This window comes from Bacillus rossius, chromosome 1, assembly GCF_032445375.1.
Source record: "Bacillus rossius redtenbacheri isolate Brsri chromosome 1, Brsri_v3, whole genome shotgun sequence".
NCBI classification, from domain to species: Eukaryota; Metazoa; Arthropoda; class Insecta; order Phasmatodea; family Bacillidae; genus Bacillus; species Bacillus rossius.
This window is the reverse complement of record NC_086330.1, coordinates 306,939,955-306,961,610: the sequence shown is the minus strand read 5'-3', so window position 1 is coordinate 306,961,610 and position 21,656 is coordinate 306,939,955. Positions and strand designations below refer to the sequence as shown.

Sequence of the window (21,656 nt, the reverse complement as noted above, 5' to 3'; positions counted from 1 at the left end):
CGACTATGGATTGATAATAGTACTAAAGAACGATTATTACCTACACTTGTTTCAAAAAATGTTTATATGACGAATCTGAACTCCACCCTTAGTCTGATTTCGTTCATTAACGTACTGGACGAAGTTCTAATAGATTTACATTTTGTGTACATTTTGGACGTAATTTATGACCAATACGGCTGTTATTGTAGCTACAATAAAGTTATATGTCTTCTCTCTCTCTCTCTCTCTCTATATATATATATATATATATATATATATATATATATAAGGGGGGAGAGTGAGTGAGTAGACGAGTGGATCATGTAACTAAAAACTAAGAGGGCATTTTCCATCCCACGGTATCGCCTGCAATGCAAGCCTGTTTCTTCTAGAAACACCTACACGGCGTAGATTGGCCATTGTTGTAAAGTGATAAAAGTAAACGATCGTACAATAATTGAGTTGAAACTTTACTGCGTACACAATGTATTTATTTTAGCAAGTTTGCTAATCCCCATTAAACGATAAAGCTTGCATTTCATTTGGTTTCGGCCAAATCCGGCAATGCTGAGCAATGTTCGGTTGTATTCGGTCGTGTTCGGTCGTGTTCGACTGCCTTCTGAGGCAAACCGCGATCTTATTATTATGAATTTGTTACCCAATTCAAAATCCCATGTCTGCGACCCTCTCCCTGCATGGCTAATCCCAGCATGACTAGGCGTATAGGCTTTGGACTGAGACGCACCTAGGTCCCTCCCTAACCCGGACCCCTCCAAAATACACTTAGTTTTAGTTAGGTTAGGAAAAAAATTCCGCGATCTTGTTCGCTATTTCCTTAGCTTTGAGCCAGCGAGTGCTTTTCGCAGGCAGCCAAATTGTACTTATTTTTATTGCTATTGTCTAATAGTACCGTTAAAATTTTTTTAGTAGACCTTTTTCGGAGATATTCAAAATATCTAGGCTAATAAAAATATTTGCGAGTTGGGCGGGTTTGAACCCACGATCGTTATTTTTTTTTGTAATATTAAAATGGTGTGTTTAGAAAACACTCCACACACAATTTTTTTGTTTTAAAACATTATTTTATGGAATGCCTTGTTATTGATATTGTTATTGATAGTGATCCAACTGGTACAAACAGTTTCTCCTGTAAAATAATAATTTGTGGTTAGCACCGAATTATTTTGCCAATGACTACAAGTGGAATAATGCCTTCAATGAACATTAATTTATGGTCTTAGAATAACAACAATAAAAAATTAAATTATAATTACAGATGATAACCTATACAAAATAAAGTTATCAACATTAAAGCTCGGTAGTATCAATCAGGCAACAGTGGTCGTCATTGTGCAGAGCTTCAGGAGAAACACGTGGTTTGAAACCTGCTCGAGATATCAGAGTATCCAGCGATACAAAAAAAATTGCCAATATCTAAGACCCATTCCTGTAAATGAGCCAATAGCTCGCTTGGACTAGTCCTCGGACACTGACGTGTAGGCGCGTGTTGAACACAGATGCAGCGCCGTAATGCCGTGCGGGACGAGCCTCAACTCGGGACGAGGTGCCGCAGTTCCCCCCCTCCACAGGGACGACACCACTGAGTGCTTGTTTTGGGGGAGGGGGGAGGGCGGTGGGACTCAAGGCCCGAGCTGGAGAGAGCCAGTCAGTCGCTCTGCGCGGCACGGCGACCAGTCAGCTGCGCCCCGAGGTGAGTACCCTCTTACCCTCCCACTGCGAGCTCGTTCCGAAACACGTCGAGCGTACACCGCCATTTCAAGAAGACATCAGCAGTCACAAACGGCAAATGTTGGCGTGAGTGGCTCATTCTAACGAGGCGAAAGGCAGCGAGCATCAGTGTGGATGTGTGGCCACTGTGGTGTGCAGGAGTTAAAAAAAAAAAAAACACTGACATAGAGACGTAGTCTCTAATGGCCCCGATGTCGACGAGCCTAAAGCTCAATTTACTTCTCTCACAGACATACAAATGATGTATTCCAAGTCACGAAAATTGGTGATTTCCCGGGCACACATGCGGTGCGTTCAGCTTCAGGGAAAAAAATGGGGTTGTCTGTAAAGTCGATTTACGGACGATAATTTTACGTGAAAACGTCATTAGAAAACATTGATGAAAAATTGCATACTTTTTAATTTTCAAATATTATTTTAAGTTTTTGCAAATTTAATTTAATTTGTTTAAATATAATCACGAACAATTAGTTATAGAAATAAACTGAAATCAAATCAATGTCAATAAATTTTTAATTTGAAATGACAAAATTGGACAAATAAATCAATTTTTTTAAATTTCAGCTTTTAAAAAGCCCGCCTCAACCTGTTTGATATTAGGTATAGAAGTTTTTCTAGCACGGTGGTTGGCCGGTTCTTGCACGCTTGGCTCAGGCGGAACGTGCGTGCAGCTGGCGTTTATTGATTTATAAGACGTTATCACGTCAAAAAAACAACGCGATTTTAAAACTGCTCAGGATATCCGTATGGGGTCTTTTTTTATATATGAAAATCATTAAGAATTCGCTGAGGGCCGAAAAGTTGTTGTGATCCCGTAATTAAGATTTAAACTGTATTTATTTTAGAAGAGTAAAAATGGATTATCAAAGTAATTTTCAGGCATAAAACAACTGGTGCAGATTCTTTAAAGCACTTAAGGGACTTGCATTACACCTTTTTATTCATTTCTCCGCCATATAATGTTACGGTTACGGCTCAGATTTCACAGGTGTCCTGTGACGACGAGACGACTGCGCGCCAGTCCAAAGGCGATACCAGCGATAGTCATCAGCGAGCGTCGCGCTTTTATAATCCCGACTCACGAACACATACATCCCGACTAGACGGGTCCCTAAAGCTATACTGATCATATTGATTTTAACTAAAAGATATACATGTGACATGTATGTGGGGAAGTAAATTTTCGCGAAAGAAACTGTTACCTCTCACAGACTGCAATATGGTACGCCCGCGACAGAACCCAGAGCCCTGTCTGAACGGGCCCCTGAGGAAGCGTTCGCTTCTGCACCGGGTGGCTGTCAGTGCCGACAGAGGGCATGTGCCTGAAAGAAACTCCATCACTCGCGTCACACAGACGATGTCACTGTGTTTTAACACACAGCTGGTACTGAACAGTGCGTGGCCCCGGGAACAGGTTGTTACGTGGTGTTCGTTGGGAGAGAGAGACCGTGGCGCTCGGGTGAGCTGTGTTCAGGGACGACGCACACTGTGGGAAATTACAGTGAATTTACGAATGTTTAAACGAACAACTAACCTGAAATAAACGAAGTGTTCTTCGTAAAAGTTCAGATTACTGGACCTTCTTAGAAACTACGCCTGATTCCGACATAGAGTTGGGTGTTTCGTTGTAAGCAGGGTATACACAAGCGTGGTAGGAAATAAAAATAAGATTCTGAATGTTTTGTCCATGTAATAGTACGTTAAATCATTGCCGTAACAATACGAAGATGCTTGGATGAGTTGTAGGCAGCGTTCTTCGTAAATTTAAGGTGAAGACGTTTAACAGTGCGGCGCCGTGCGGCAGGACACAGCAGTCCTGCGTGAGGCCACGTGTCCTGGCCCAGGACAGCCTCCTGTCCGGCTCGCGGGCCACCGCTTCCAGGCATCCTGGTCAAGGCAGCGTCCTTGGGGATGATAGTGTGCCGCCTTGCTGAAGCCATCTTCAAGGATGGCTAACAAGTAGTCGCCCTTGAAGATGGCAGCAGCAAGGCGTGCTGAAACGTCCGTGCGTGCCATCGTTTTTTGTGGAAGGGGCTTCGTAAATATTGCCAAGTTGTGTGCCAAAAATATTTCTTCTAAATACGTCTGACTAGACACCGGAATAATTCGCGGATTCATTTCGCGATAGGCTAGAATCCAAAACTCGTTCACATTCGTGCAGTTTTAGGTAGTGGACCAAAATTTACCCGAAGAACCTTGAGCCAATGAAAAAAAAAAAAAATAAAGAAGTATCGAACCACAAGTTTCCCTGTCAACAAGTGTCATGAGTTAGTACCCAATGAGCAGATGCTATTTGGACAAGTACTCATAGGATCATGAAGTCTAACCTAGAGGTATTGAAAACGCGAATTTTTCCAGTCTCTTCTTCTGACTATGTAGGTCTAAAATACTTTGTTGCGAAAAAATGCGTTGATTATATTTTCCAGGTTTATAATTAAAAATAAATAAATACGATATTAATTATCCTAAAATTAACGCAACATAAAATTTTGATGACGGTGATGGGTTTTTCCATAAGCCTGTTTGCCGGAGGGAGTGAAACATGTGACTGCGCGCAGTCTGTCTCAAGAGAGGCAGTTCTTACACTCTGGTTTCGTCCATTCTGCGACATCTGGTGACTTGCCGTGCGCAGTCACGTGCCGGTGACACGCGCTGTGGATCGCTACGACAAACTTGCGAGTTCCGAGTAGTTTTTGTCGGCGGCCATGGCGGAACCTCGTCTGCGCGCTCCCGCGGCAGCGGCCTGCACGCTCGGCTGTGGACGGAAGCGCAGCGCACCAGCGCGGCCTCGGTGCGGCCTTTGAATATATATACTGTATAGAAGTCGCGAGTGGATAGGATTTACTCTACGTTTTTCAGGAGCGTATGATGAGCAGTTTGGGAACTTCACCGCTGCACGGCGCTGCCGTAACGCCCTGTATCGTCTTAGGTTGTTATTTACACGTTAGAGCGCAGCACTGTCGCCCGCTGTCATTCCCCCGCACCACCAACCCAACATTCACTGCAGCTCAAGGTCGTTCAACTAGAGTTTGTGCCTCACAAAACTGTAGGGATGAGAGGTGGGGTAGAGGGTGGGTGGAGGACAACGCATGTTTGAGGGAGGGTGGGGAAGGTGTGTTTGAAGAGTTCGGCACTTGTCCGCTAGGGACCACCACAAGTCGATGCCCTAGAGATGGTGGCGATTGCGACGGTGAATTAACCAACTACCTCAAACCGTATTAGAAATTTTAACCTGGGCTGGCGACTTCTATACAGTATATATATTCAAAGGTGCGGCCGAGCCCCGCGCCTGTGCGCCGTCAGCGCCGCGGACTTCCCGGCGAACGAGTTCCTGTTCCATCGCGTCGCGGCCGGGACGCTGCTCGAATGCGCGAGGGAATTTCGTTTTCAGATAATCGTTAAACTAGTGCGGGGGTATTACTATTGGTAATATATCTTAATTTTTTGAAAATTTTTGGTTGCCATAATTTCCCCTGAATTCCTTTGATTGTATTCACGCCAAGTCTTTTTTTTTTTTTTGAACTGTACTTTTTGGATAAACATTTTTCACTAAATCATGTCATTGGAAAAAAAATAGGAAACAATGATGGTCTTCGTATGTGTAGTGCGTATGCAATGGCCACAAATATTATGTATATATTATTTTTGTTGGTGCTGTGCGAATGCTAACAGCATGTTCATAACAACACGATACTTGTCTGGGAGCTACTGTGGTTCCAGCATAAGTCGTGCGCAAGGCTAGACGAAAACAGAAATTTTTTCACGCCTATTTATAAGCTTTCTGGTACCTAAAATAATCCATATTAATAAACCATAGGCACGCGAGAAAAAATGAAAATTGTAGCGGCACTTGTGCTGGGTCGACTGTGTTTAACAACACCATTAATACGGAGCTCACTGGCAACGGTGTTATCACTAGAGCAACGCATAATGAGCGGCCTGGGACAGGTCTGGTGGGTTGTATATCGCAGTGGAATTACGCCACGCAAACATGTTTCAACTGTTCTCCGCACACTCTGAGAAATCGTTACATTGAATTATTAAAATGAATGATTTTTTTCATGTTTGTCATTATATTTTTTTAAAGAAGTAAAGTTTATGTAATTTTACACAGTTGTTTCGAGAAAAGCCAGTTGATATCTGACTTCGGTTGAAATATATGGATGTAGGCTACATATCGTCGCCAGAGAATTGGAGTGTTCTATGTCCATTGAAGTCGGAACAGAGATATAAGCATTTGAAAGTTCAAATAACTATGAATAGCATGACATAGAACAAAATAATATTGGTCTTAAATTAAGAACAAACATTTTTATGTGCGTAGACGTGTGTGGATATAGTACAAATGAATACTAATATTAATTTCGTGTCCATAGCATAAAAAACCTAAAAAGTGGACATAGGCGGCGATATGTTGTGTCAATAATTGACATGTTACATTGAACATGCAAGTGTTCAATTAATAAATGTCCAATTTTTTTTATCAGATCACTGCATATGTAAATTTATGTAAACATGCATCATTGTATAAGTGCTTGAAAATTTTCAGAGTAAATTTACTACGACCAAGTGACTGGAAAAATATATTTATATGTAAACATACATGCACTTTATCAAAACCACATAATTAACTAACAAGGTTTTAAGATTTGATTATTAATGGCGATGGAATTAAAATACAGTGTGTTTATATAAAGTTATAAGCTACAAATGAAGTTAATTGCTTTAGTAAGTAGCTAATAAAAGTTTACATTTACCGACTCCCTGAAATTTGAAATCCCTATTAAGTTTTCACCTAAAAATATTTATAATAATTAAAATACATCACTGACCTCAAAGTCCCTATTTCAAACCTGCCAGAGCAATTTTAATAAAATATTTCACATTCTGGCTCCACAGTATTTACCAGCAGACTGACACACGACCTATACCAGGGAACATATTACTTGTGCACTTACGCCAGCGGGACGTAATGGCAGTCAGATTGAGTGCTGCCATGTTGGATTGCCTTTTCTTCTGCTAAAGTGTGTCAGTGTCTCTTCATCGCGCTACACTTGTTTTCCGCTAGAGCGCATTCGTAACAATTCCAGACTGTCAGGCATCAGAGAGCCCGCCATCTTGACGACTATCTAGGGCAATATATTGAAAATCTTTAAAATAAACATAATTTTTTAATTTTAATTTTTCATATTACTTATTAATATATTTATTATTGATTGATTACAATCATTGGTTTTGATCTTCGGTAAGTGTACACAATAATTAAGGCTTTAAAATAAACTATTAAAATATATTAAACTAAAAATCAGTTCATAAAAATAAAGTCAGGGTGCTAGGGCCATCACAATGTGGGAAAACATATGCAATTTTTTCGCATATATTTTCATATTGTTTTAAACGATTATACTGATAACCCTCAATTCAAACAAGAACTTTATACTTACCCTACTGGGTAAATATGCCACTCACTGTCATTGCGCCTGCAACGGAGGACTTATTACTACTAGTGTGCCAAATGCTAGCATATAGGAGGAGATTTTGAACTACGAGGCGATGAATTACTGTAAGTTATATTACAACCATACAAACCAAAAATATTCCAATTATAAGGAGGAAAATATTATAGAAAATGGTATGATATTCACCAGTTATATTTAAATAATATAGAAGGAATCATGTAAGTTTAAAGTTTAATTCCACATTTAATTTGTATTTCATTTTAATTTGGCAGACCTGCAAGAAGTTTTAAATGTTTTAAATGTTTAAAATGTTCTCACACGTTAACGACGATACTGTGGGTTACTCTGCGAACAAGATATACCTCTGGTATGGCGCCTGACTGCGAGGCTCAAAGAGAAAGAATCGCAACAAGATGTTGGCGAGGAGACGTTTAGAAACTCGCTAAAAATAAAGCCACCAACGGTAAATGGTTTTGTTTATTTACATCTGCTTTCACTTCCGGAGGAAAGTGTGAGTTGTGTCGGAACGAACATGGCTCGGAACAGTCCATGAAAAGTGTGCCGTCCCTCGAGTGTGTACAGTGCTGTGGAACCTAGCCAGGCAGCAGAACACACCGCGAGATGTTTGTGTATCTAAAGATCCACGATTATTTCGCGGCCTCATTTCACTCGAGGCTCGCGGGACAAGGGTCGTGGTTGGAGTCCAACACCCAGGAACAACCAGCCGTAACCACGCAACCTCCAGCTCGCGAGTGAGTGGAGTGAGTGGTCGCTGCACTCCCGGCCACTCATTCCGGCGGCAGGCAGTCTGTTGGGCGTCGAAAAAGTACTGATCGTTTATGTCTGTGCACGGGAGCCAGACGAGACTAACTGCACTTTTATTGCAAAGTTTGTTATAAATGTTCGTTTTATAACAAACCATAACATCGTTACTCCTCAAAAAAGGGTTCTAAATTATTTAGTGAGAGTTTAAATAGCTCAACTCCAAATCGGGAGTGCAGTCAGAACGGTATGTTCCTGTGGCTGTTGGAAAGACCAATCGTAAGTTTCTTCTGAATCGGCTATGGGGGTAGACTGAAACACGGTATCATTGAAAGATCAGTTGTTTGTCTACTATTCTGTAAAGTTCTCCAATTATTTCTTGGACTCGTGCCTTGGCTCGGTCGAAATGCAAAAATTAATTATAAATCATGACTGCGAACTATCACGTTATATAATAATAAGAACCTGACAGGTACCGAACAAACGAGACGTTACTCAACAGACCGGTTTGACGTGCACTACCAATGCCTCTCTCTGCTGTTGTAATGTGTTCACCTTCCAACCAGCAACACATTCGACAAAAGCTGTAATCCGCTGACTCGCTATCCAGTACTTCTTTCTCTACTTTCCCTCAGTCGCTACGTTAACCAACTCAGTTCATATATAACTAAATATTTATAATTATTTATATACATTCAACTGAAATTTTGATCTTGTATCTTACACAAAAATTAAATTTCTTTATGTCTTTAGCTAGTAGTGAGTACTTACTATTATTTTAAAATATTTACATGGTTCATTTGTGTATTTTTTTCCACGGTTTTACTTGGTATTATCATCTAAAATAATCATAACTTTAACACCGACACAGCTACAACCAGAGCGTTTTGTTTGCTGAGAAATACGCTGATGGTATTTACAATTGTTGTATATGGGTGTAGTTAGCTTCATATTTGCTATTAAATATTTTCCAGCAAGACATTTTTCACAATATATGATGTAAATGTGAAATTATATTTAATCACTACTAGCCGGAGTACCCGAGCCTCGCTACGGCAGGCTGCAGGCAGAACACTCGCACTGCTCAAACACGCCCCTCCTCGTGGGTGCGCCACTGTCGTTGAAAAAGCCATTGCCATGGACACTCAGAAGGCAACAACAATGCAAAAGTCCGCTTGTATGGAGACGAAGGAAGCGTCAACAATGCAATGGCGAAATTTCATCAAGAATAACAACATTCTGCTCTGCTTGTTCGTCAAGCCTTTCCCGCGTCTGAGCGGGCAATTCAGCGGCTCTCTTAGCGGCGATACGCCCTTCTTCACGTGCCTCGCTTTCGCTGAGTGCCAACAATTTGACGCTGGGCTTGACCTTGTCTTCTCAGTTCAGTACCTTCCACACACTCTAGCGATCGAACAAGTCTCTTTGTTTGTGCTTGGGACGACACCCTCGTAACACACGAGATACGTTGTCCAAGCATTATGTTCTCCCCAAGTTGTGTGGTTCGATGTCCCGTCCCGTTACATAATCGCATAGGCTCCACACTTAACAAACATCGTAACAAAACAAAAAAAAAGTCATAATCGAGTAGAAATATTAAACTTTGCGACAAATCCAACCCGAACTGCAAGCAACCGATGCAGTAGCCGTTGCCATGGAGACCCGACAAAAAAAGTTTCATCAGCGCAATAGCAAAATCCGTTCAGCTATTTTGGCATCCAGATCCATCCCACAGGAAAAGTGCATTTTTCCGGGATGAAAATCAGTCTATATGTCACTCTCCGGCGTATAACTATTTCTATGCTAAAAAAAACATGTGCGCGTGGAGTCCACGCACGACAGAAGTGAAACTTAATCGCTTTTTAGGTAGAGATAAATTATTATAAATTTAATAGATAAATAAATTATATAGATACCTATATATAAATGATACAGATAAATTATTTTCATTTTCGATCAAACTATACACATAAAAATTAATGATAATTATAAAATCAATTGCACAAATTAATAACTCTTTTCCATACTAATTAATAATTTGTCTATTCTTTAAATAAAATAATAACACAATGGCAACGTCAATCTTCAGTCGTTACGAAAACTGAGGAGTTGACAAACACAAGCAACGTTGCGAGAATTCCGTAGCATCACTGCTGCGTCATTTCTACCTCTCCCCTATCGTCTTCCCTTCCGGCCATTACAAATAGCATTGGCCTATAGCATGTTCCATTACGTACCTATCCCCCCTTTTTTTCGTCTTCCCATTCGACCGCTAGCGCATGCGTTGGAGTGGCGTCGCCGCTGACACACTCTCCTCCTCCACCGGTTCCCCCACCACGTACTTAACCATTCCTCGTGCGATCGGAATTTTCGTAACGCTCGAAAATTTTTGCCCCTTCAGTAAAGAAGTTTCACTTTAAAACTAATGTCAATCCGTTGCTCCGTTGTTGCGTGAAAGGAGAAACCAACAAACAAGCTTTTGTATTTATAATATCAGTAATGATTGTACTATGTTGCATGTGGCTAATCTGGCGCTGATCTCCTTGTGTTAGTTATGACTTTGAAAATGCACTTCAATGAAAAATAATAAAATAAAATCTCGTGTTAAAATAACAAAAACTTTAACATAAATTAAAAACAAAAATAAAACCAGTTTTTCAATGCAGAACACAAATGCCGATATATATATATATATATATATATATATATATATATATATATATATTACTCGAAAACGCTCAGAGTTAATGAAAATATAAAATATAAGAGAATTATGACTTACTAGCTGCAGTACCCAGCGTTGCCCGGGCTGAACACAGGGTGAAGGGGAACTGTTTAGAGATCAGATGTAGTTAGTAATTGTCTTAATTTGAATGTCAAGTGTGCAAAATAATTTATATCACTTTCAGATCCGGACAGACGTTGTTCTTCCAGTTAATAGTTATTTACGTGGTCTGTATGTAATCTAGACTCTATAAAGCAATATAGAAAAAAAACTGAAAAATAAGGGATTACTAATATTGAAAAGATTCCATTATCTAGCTAATGCTCGGCATGCATTGCAATGCCTCATTCAGTTTTGTTTTGTAATATGTTTGAAGTAGTTACACATATACAAATAATCTATCCATGTCTCTAAATATATATTTATCTCTATCTACATCTATAGTCCTATATATCTATGTATCTCTCTATCTGTATTTATCTCTTTATATCTACATATATACCTCCCACTATCTCTATGTATTCTATATGAGGGTACTGATTGCTTCGTTTTTAATATCACACGGGTGTTTTTTACTTGTATGGGAAAATTAAGAATGATAAGGCATCTAGTGCGTGGCAACAATGTTAATAGGCAATAGGAAATAAACTTCTAGCGCCTGCGGCATTGTCAACACACACTTCGTACGTGTACTGCATGTTGTATCTAACCCCCTCAAACGCATTTGATTCTAAATTGGACTTTTAGTAAGGATCCCTAATGTTATTGATAATATAATATAGCCTATAGCCTTCCTCTATAAATGTACTATCCAACACTGAAAGAATTTTTCCAATCGGACCAGTGGTTACTGAGATAAGCGCGTTCAAACAAACAAACTCTCCGGCTTTATAATATTAGTATAGATGAACTTACTCCATAAAAAAACAGTCCTTTACATTCGAAACTAAACACTAGTTATCATTACACTGTGAGTGAAAAACGGTTAAAGCTGTCACAAAAATGCAAATATCATCACACTGTTAACACGGTGTTGCAAGTTGAAGCGAGTCCTTGCTGCGGTGATTGGTTTGTGTGTGTGGGGTGAGGGTGCCGGAAGGGGGGCAGTGGCTGTGTATATCTGCCTGAAGGCCGGCTGAAGGCTGGCTGAAGGCTGGCTCGGCCAACTGGGCTACACCACATTGGCGGCGGTCTCACATCATGAGCACATGGCCAAACTGAATGCGTTTATTAACTTCCATGGCAACTCCTTACAGGGGAGTGTCGAGGTCACTCATTGCGAATACGGGTTAAAATATAAGGAGAGAAAATCATGGCTCTAATACGGCGCAAAAATCGTTCAAACAAGGTGAATAATTATTTAATTTTTTCGAAATTTTCTTCATGTAGATTTCTGAGACCGCTGATTCCTAATCAAGATTTTTTTGTTCCCAGAAACAAGATGGCAAACTTAATAAAGATTTCTTTGCAAAAAAAGCTTTAGGAGTTTTTAAGTTTGCTGAAAAAATGACAGCGACGAAGTTAAATTTAATGAGATGTATTTAAAAATTATCACTATAGATATATTAAATGAAATCATTGATATTTTACTTTTTAATTTTGGGGGGAAAATGGACTGGAATAAAGTAATGTATTACTGCTGCAAGGATAGTTGTATAATATTTAATCGCTATCTGGAGACACTCGTGAACAATCATTTTCATCGTCATCACTATCATAGCTTATATGAGAAGAAACACGACGATTTTATTCTGTGACTAAAGGTGTAATTATTTGGAAGAAGTTTCGTAAACCGGCTTACAGCAGATCTGACGTTACCAAGCATTCAAAACTCGACATCCATGTTTTTTATACGGTCATATTTTCACAAAAAAAAATATCTATTGAAAAATAATATTATATACTTGTGTAATGATTCCTGGGCTTTTCAGACAGGATATGAAGTAACTCAAAATATTCAGTTTTATAACAGCCGATAAGAACGCTATGTCTGAAACAACGCGGTGAGCGGTGTTCGTGCAGTATCTTCAGTATATTTTTTTTTCAAATATACGTACTTTTTTTTTCATAACGACAACAAGTAACCTGCACTGTAAAATGAAATTGCTTCATCAATTTTCCATTAATTCCGTTATTAAATCATAAATAATAAATAACAGTGAATACGCGAGTATTACACAGAACTTGAAAGTCGAGTATGCGGAATCGAAGCGCAGTCGCAAATCCTCGCTCACGTTGCTGCAGAGGCAGGACAGGAGTTCTCTGCAGCACTTATGTTGGGTTTCATAACACCATCCAACAACACATTCTTCACGACTTTTCATAACCTGGCCTACAAAAATACGACTAAATGCATTATTAATATAATTTTCTTTATATTTTGTTTGTATTTAATTCAAATAACACGTTTAAATTAAAAAATAATAATAACTTTCTGGCGTAGAATGCGTTTTACGTAATCCGAACCTGTCGACTTTTCACTATGCTATGTACGTTCAAGACAGAAGAATTATTTTTTTTGTATCATGAACTAACAATGAGAGACTGATGAGGATTTGTAACCACCGCCCTGTCTTCACGGTCTCAATGCCCACTCACTAGATGTACAGCTTATTTTCCAACAGCTGAAGGTCACAACATTTTTTTTTGTTATGGCCAGATTTTTTTTTTTTTTTTTTTTTTGCATTTGGGACAGCTGTGGCGCGCTAACTAGCAGCTTTTTTTTTTTTAGACATACTTTAGTTTTGTCTATGAAATTTTGAATCTTGAACAAATTTCTTTACGAAAATCTGGACGCGTGCAGAACCTGTGACCTTGTTGCTAGACATTCATTTTACTGTGCCCGTGATTGCTTATGGATAGGGACCAGCATTTTTCGCGAAAAATAAAAATCTGAGCGCCTATTAGACTGCAACAAAGTAGGTATACCCGCTACCATCTACGAGAAAATTGGTTGCCTTATTTTATCGAGCCACTAAGGACGCGTTTGCTTCCTCCCTGAATTACCGTGATTGGTGTTGTAAAACACTCGACATTTACGTGAAAGAAACTCACCCAATCACGAAACACAGACGATGATACAGTATTTTAACTTTCAGCTAGTCTCCTAATCTTTTTTTGCGAAATATGCATGCCCCTACTTATGAGGCGAGGGTCGTGGCTTCGATCCAAACACCCTGCATGGGTCTGTTATGAGCGGCCAGTCGGGCCACCGTGGTCAAGGGCGCGCTGTAACTGGGTCACGTCGCCTCGAGCCTTCGTGCAACACCTCGCACAGCTAAACCACCTTCAGGCTGGACTTCACGGTCCTGTACACACCCCAGGGCATGTGTCGGACATCTCGGGACTGGCACGACTGCCGCTGGCTAGAGGTCAGCTGGCGCGGGTCAGGACAGCTATGGCTCAACCGCACGAGATGTAAAAAAACACACATAACACAGGTGTTTGCACGGGAGCCTCGTGGTCAAACAAGCTGCGGTGTTCTATGGTTTCTGTGGATGTAATACGATTCACGCCGAGACCAAACATGCGCGGAAAGCCGCGCGCATTGCTGTTGTGTTTATCGGAGCCGAGCGGCCCGCACGTTCCGGCGGGGAAACAAACACGTGGTGTCGGCGCTGGACAGCCTTGCCACGCCACCTCAGGGCCTTGTCGTAGTGCACAACACGAGCACGCACCATGGTGTCGCCTGGAGCGCTGGCGAACAAGCAGCACCACACAGGCAGATGTGTGGGGAACCTTCCATTTAGCGGCGTATTTCACCATCTGGCTACACCTCACGATCCTGTACGTAGGGTAGACATTTCAGCTTTTATCGTCCATTGCATCGGGAATAGTTAAGCAAGCGAGGACTGAAATATATTAAATAAAATATCATATATCTGTATACTAATGAATAATGATTTCAAAACATGTTTTGTCCATTATTTATAATTTTTATAGGTTCTGCATTACGTTGCGATATTTTCAGTTTTAAATAAAGTTATGATTTTTGTAATCTTTTAAAACATTAGCCTAGTGCTGTATTTAGTGCGTGTATAAAAAATAAATTAAAAGCTCCAAAGTTGTTAAAGTCAGCCACGCAGTTTTAAGAGCACAAATACCAACAGAATGGGGCACGTGGCAGCAGCTTTTAAGTATCATGAAACTGCCGTGTTTTCAAACACTCGGAATCTAGAACTGTTCAAAATCATTCATGTATGTATGATCTCACAACACAATTGTTGAGACTGAACAAAAAAAAAAACCTGATAAAACAGTTCTAGCAGTTTATTATAGAGCGATGGTAATGAGAGGTGGTAGGTCGCCACAGATATGTGGAGTCCAGTAGCTTTCTCTCGTTAGTTCGCTCGCTATGGCAGGAATCTTCCACAGAATGGCTTCTGTCAGAGCGCACATCCTGTGCCCGACATCCGGTGGGCGGAACTGGCCTTGTCACGCCTCGCGACTCCGCGTGCCATCACAGTGACAGCACTTTGCGACTCATTTGACTGCTAGGACTGCGACTCCCTGTGTCACAATGGCACCTGCACGTTGCTGTCCACTGACTGCTTGGACTGCGACTCCCTGTGTCACCATGGCAACTGCACTTTGCGGCCCACTTGACTGCTAGGAATGAATTTTCCTGTGTAAAATTGGTGACTGCACTTTGCAGCTTTTTTACTCCCTGGATCGCTAGTCATTGTGTCACTTTGACGACTGTACTTTGCGGCCCAACTGAAAGTTTGGACTGCGAATTCCTATGTCACATTGGCGAACGCATTTGGTGGCTCACTGACTTGGATTGCGATCTCCTGTTTCACCATTGCGACTGCACTTTGTGACCCTTTTGACTGATTGGATTGTAACTGCCTGTGTCACCATGGGGACTGCAAATTTGCAGCCCCCCTGAACTTCCTAGATCGCGACCCGGCGACATGGTCATCCCCCGCCAAGCGGCATCGCGCTTCGACGGCGACAGACAACCACACGAATCAAAGAACCACACATTCTATCATCTCATTCAAGCATCACATGATTATGCGAATATACAAGTAACCCTGTCATTACACGGTATGTTTCACTACCAGGTTTGCCGTCAGACACGTCTTGTGCGATTGTACCATCGTTTACCTAACTTGCCCTAGCAGTCTTCGAGCCAATTGCAGTCATCCAGCAATCGGCGGTAGGTACTAACCCCGTGTGTATCAGCGAGAGACGGAGATGTCTAACACGAGCGACAGCCAACCCTCGAGTGGAGACTATACTGAGGGCCGAACGGTAGGATCTCCCACAGGGACACAGGCATGAGCCTCAGAAAGTCTGGTCTTCGAGCTTTCTCTCTTGGGCTCTGAGCATGCGTGTGTTCTGACGACTAGTCGCTAGTTTGAATGTCTACTCTAACTCTGTGGTACGACGGACCAGTTCTTCTATATCCAGGAGATCGTGTGCGAGTTAGCCTCTGAGACTATAAAGAAACTGAGAGAGCTTACTACTATCTCAGTTATTCGTGGCTAGATGCGTACGTGGAAAGTACTATAATGACTTGAAAAAGAATATTGTACTAACGCCATTACTTTGCGTTAGTATACACAGAAAACGAACCTAAAAATTGGACACCCTCTTAACCAGCCACTTTGACCACAGGTTTGTGGTCTCCCCTGCTGTTCAAGTCGCCATTTAACCTGCATAGGAGCACAACCTCGTCGCTCTTATCAGGAGTTGTGCGCAAATAAAACAACTATTGCAAAACTCTATAATTAAGTGCGATCCCAAACACCGCAAGTCCCCTGAACGACGGTCTTAAATACAAACGAAGATTAGCAGAGTTACAACTAAAAAGAACTACTTGGAACTAGGAGAAATTATTGACTAAACTTTTACCAATTACGACACCAATTTTAATTTATGTTGTATCACGCACTGGTTTATTAAAAATAACTCACGATATCATATAAATTAATACGAGATTTTCTTCAAACTATAAGGAAGAAAAAGGGCGGCAGATCAAACAATAAATTAATATTAATAAATATAAAATTATACTTATATAAAATTGTTTCGTTCACATAAACGTGACATCTTCTAAAATAAATGATATTATTTTATAGTCTATATTGCCTGCCTAACAAACCAATTAAGTCCGATTAAAGTTCCATGTTGCATAGCCTTTTGTACCAACGTTTCTTTTTCATTATATAAAATATACATCTTCGGTGAGCGAAACGTATTTCTAAAATTGTTAACACACAGAAAATGGCTGCTAAAAGTTTTCCAATCTACAGGGACTCGTGCGGGCAGTCCAAATTGCACTGCTATTTTAAATCGAAATGCTGCGTTACTTTCATCATGGCGTATCTCCAACTTCACCATGAGTTTCAATCGGGCGAAGTTCGACGTCCGTCTTGTTGCTCTTCTGATGCCCTGGTCGGGTCCAGGCTAAAGTTGAGACGAGCAAAATAAAATTCAAATATTAAAACATACAGTTTCTCTTCTAAAATGTAACCGCCAAGCTGTTGAAAGGCACCGGACACCATAACCGTGCACGTCGTGGCGATGGCTGGAGACGTCACCGCACTCTCCCGGACCAGCGATACTCGCGCGCAGGCCTGGTCCGTGTCCACAGCTCCCCGGCCCACCTCGTCCACGTCACACGCCGATCCATGTTCATTCCTCGGCCACACTGTCGCCATCTGCGGGGCCTCTGCTGCACTACTGCACGACAGTCCGAAACTAGCACGGCTATATCGGCGCTGTCCCAAGCTCACACTGAATTGTTTTACATGCGCTCACCACACCAGTTATCTTAAATGTCTAATTACTGACCAGCAGAAGTAACAAACCAAATAATTTTAAAAAATTACAAACTTATGAGACTGCCGCAAACAAATAATAGCTTACATTTACCTACCTATCTGAGCTGCCGTAAATAAATAATAAAACGTACAATCAAACCAATTACAGTCTAAAACACATACAGTAGCATGATCTAAATTATGAAAAACTTGAACCACAGGTTTAAGACGATGATGCCTTAGGGACTTGTGACGGGTCTCTTGCCGCTAGCCTGTAAAGTACAGTTGAGCTGCTGATTTACCGTGGTGTTTAACGGTAGAGTACAAAAGAACATAAGGGAATAGTTGTCCAATAAATTAAATAATTAAATACTTGCAAAATATTTAGTTAATTCTGGAAGAACAGAAATGGAACAAACCTGTTAATGGAATGACAAAAAGAATGCCTAAGATCATTAATTTAAAAAAAAAAAAAAAACCAAACGATCAACGAGGACTGTATTGACAAGTTGAACTAGACTTTGTGAAGACAGAACAGACTAATACTGAGCAAGGTAAGCCAAAAATAATGTTGGTGCTATCTTTATATGCGTTTCTTGGTTTTTAACACATGAAGTTTTAAATTAGTTTTATTAAATTGTTAATAATATTTGACCGTTTTGTAGTCAAAAAATAAGTTAACCCCCCCCCCCCCCCCCCCTTCAAAGGACAAACAAATGCCAGCAATGTTGTGGGAAACTGTTCCTTGCCACGGAAGTGAACGCAGCAGGCGTTGCGAGCCCAAGTCGTTGCCTGGTGGTTCTGGCCGAACGGCGCCTGAAGGACTTCGCGCTTGAAGAGTTCTGGCCGCGTGAGAGTCGAGCCAGAGGCTGTCAGGGTTGTTCTTTTCTGCATCTCGAGATGGTTACTTTTTACAGTCGTTCCCGTTCCCTCCTATTAGTGTTTTAATACTCTGGACACCAGAAAACTTAAAATAAAAAAATTCTACCTAAACACACACAGTGATTTTACCCAAACACACGTACTCCACCATTGTTTACTTTACACTGTATCGCAAGAAACACCACCATTTCTGAAAGAACCTGAAAGCTTTCAAGCCAAAATCGCCCAATGATTGTAGTCTTTAATAATTGAACAATTGTACTTGTTATGGCTTAGTGTAAAATCCTACGAATGCCTACAATTACTATCATTTACAACTAGATTTCCTTGCAAAATCATTAGGAGTCAGGGCTTAATTAATTTCGAAGAACGACAAGAACTTTGAAAATATTATCAATAGACTCCCTCCCCCCTCCCACATTAAGTTACCTTTATCTCTTTTAACAAAGGAAAATTTTCATTAATAAATTATACACGATTGTTTTTATCTAAAAATTATAGCATTCAAGATTATCAGCATTCCTTGTCTCGGTTTTCCCCTTAACCATGAGATGTAATGCCTGCCTCTGCCAGCGAAGTGCTTGCTGACGTAACGTTTTTGATATGCGCGGAAAACTGGCAGTGAAACACGGTGCGCGCAAATCACCACGTCGAATACGGATAGAGCTGCCACTGGCTATCTCTCTGCAGGCGACGTGTTTCACAGCAGAGTTGCCATTTAGAAGTCCACCGCCAGAGCCAGAAGACCTGTGCGTTCTATTGTTGATTTCCGAGGACTCAGTGGAGAGACGTTTCTTGATATATGCCCAGGTCCCAGCAAAATTCAAGGAAAACCCAGGACTATGCAGGTAGGTATACGCTTAAAGATACTACGAAGATCACTGGTTGCAAATTATTTTGGATTCTACATAACTTTATGGATAATTTCGTTGATTTGTGGGTATTGCATTTTCTTTCTTTGAATCTTCTCCCATGTGGATGTTAAAATCTGAACACATACTTCGAAACCAGAATCCAGCATAGTTCCGACAAAGATCCAGTAACCTGCAAATCCAAAGAACTGCTAATTTATTGGAAGTAAATTCTCCATATCCATATCCAGTACAAAACTTTTGAATTGGCAACACCAAAATTCAGACAAGTACAAATTTGTGTTAATTTTTTAATTGGGCAACAGCATGTCTGTAGCTTCCTGGGCCATTTTAAGCCAGTAACCAACAGAGAGATAGAGTGACCCAATCACTGTTTAACAGCGGCATTAACAAAAAATTTTCCCCGTGGTGGGGGGAAGGGGGTTAAGTGGTATTCAGTCTTGTTTAGCCTTTGATTCACTCTTCCAGACAGCAGCACGCAGGCTGACAAAGTGATGAAAATTTTCAAGTTTTCAAAGTTTACTGTGGTGCTTAAAAAACTAATTTTTGGAATTGCAGTATAACTTAGGAATACATTCACAGATTAGTTAGAAGTCTGGCTAGACTCCAAAACCATTTTCCAAACCAGCCAAGATTTTTCTGTCAGCAACTATTAAACAAAAAGGTTCTGTAGTCTTGCATGAAATTCACTGTATTTATTTTTACATTGGCTTGTATTGTTTTCGATTCTTATAGCATTTCTCTTTTCAATCGCATTTCTGGCACTTGTATAGTCATCCTTGTTCATCATCAGTCTATGGTTTAAATATTTAAAATTGTAAATATGCTTGTATGTAAACTTTACATATTCAGGTAAAGAAATTTACAATAAAACATAAAATACAATGCTTATAATGTGAATCAAAATTTACATGAAATTGCAGTAATCTAATAACATACAATACAGCTAGTAACACCTTTAATAGTAAAATGAAAAATTTGTTTGCCAATTTTTTATTTAAAGTAAACAATTTGCTCATGTTTTGCATTCCGCATCATTTACTTTTTAAGAACTTAAACGGTTTTATAATATTTAAGGACTTAAATCATTACGTTTACGTATCTGGAAGAGCCTGTAAGTTACATAAGTAGCTTCTTACTCTTATCTGGTAGTGGTGTCCTCTTTTCTTAAAGTTTGCCTCTATGATGGGATATTACCAGTTATAATAATAAAGTTCATGCATGTTGTTACATTTATGGGTAAAAAAAATCTATGATTATCTTATTTGCTGGAATAACCTAACAACATCGAATTAGGCTGGCCTGAGCTCTCAGGGAAGTCTGAATGCATTTCTCGATCAGTTACACATGAGAACAACTTCATAATTTGCTTCTGAGAATCATATACATTACTTTAAGGTATTGTTACGAACGCAGACAGGACCGCTACACGCACCAGGTTCGGGACTGGCCGGTGGCCCAGTACGGCCACTGGCTTCACGCGCCGTCCACGCGTGCCTGGCCTAACTGTAGGGATTATCACTGCACCCTCCCGGTCCACACCCCGCTCATCGTCCTTCCTCGGCGCTTTTATCTGTCGCTGGGCGGCCTTGAGAATTCCGCGGGCTGCCGCTCGGAGTGCCACGGATTAGCGCCGCCTTTCTGGACTTTTCGGGCATCGGGTCGGCCCGGAATGATGCGGCTCGTCACTGCCGCTCTCTTCGGTTCTGGAAAGACGACCCACTAGTATGAAAAGGCGACGCTTGCCTCCGCGCGAATTTCGAGAGTGAATGGAAGTGCGACATCAGCGAAGAGGGTGAGAGACCCTCTAGAGAGTGGTGCGACGCGGAACGACGGGATCGAGAGAGTGCGACTGAGTGGCGCGAGGCTGTGTGTGTGGACAGGTGCGAGGTAAGGAGACGAACCACTGCTGAGCCTAGCTCCAATGAGGAGTGCAAACTGTGAAAGTTGACAAACATGAGTGACTTACGAATAAACATTTTTAAGTGCCAGTGATTGGAGATCGGAAATTTTTAAGTACAAATATTTATTAGTAATGTAAATAATAGTAATTAATAAAACTGTAATAATTGGACTATCCCTTACGAACCCAATTATCCTCACGCTCACATAGGTTGTAACAGTATTAATGCGGCTGGCCGAAATCAACGAACTCTCCACTTAAGTTATGATCAGCGAAAAGAAAAGAAAAATCCGAAATTGCAAAAGTCAGTCGTGTAACTAAAGATATGTGCATCTTAGGTTTCATAAGTTACCAACCTCGCCCCATGAAGCATTAATACATGGCGTACAAATTCACATATCCTAAACAACAAATACCTAAACCAGTCGTTTGCCATATCTATTTGAAATGTACTCATGAACGTGATGGAAATGCGATTTTTTTTATAAACTGCCATTTTAGTAGGCAGAAAATAAAATATATTTTTTCCGGATGGATATCCTAGCCCAGTTG

The 21,656-nt window shown here is 40.6% G+C and overlaps 1 protein-coding gene across 1 annotated transcript in view; it reads left to right on the top strand.

The window, feature by feature from the left end:
- Positions 1 to 1,611: 1,611 nt before the first annotated feature.
- Positions 1,612 to 21,656, top strand: part of LOC134527869 (probable peptidoglycan muropeptide transporter SLC46) — a 104,248-nt gene continuing 84,203 nt past the window's right edge. Inside the window, exon 1 of the mRNA XM_063360850.1 lies at positions 1,612 to 1,693. The gene's annotated coding sequence lies outside the window, so the exon portion shown is untranslated. The remainder of the gene's footprint in view (positions 1,694 to 21,656) is intronic.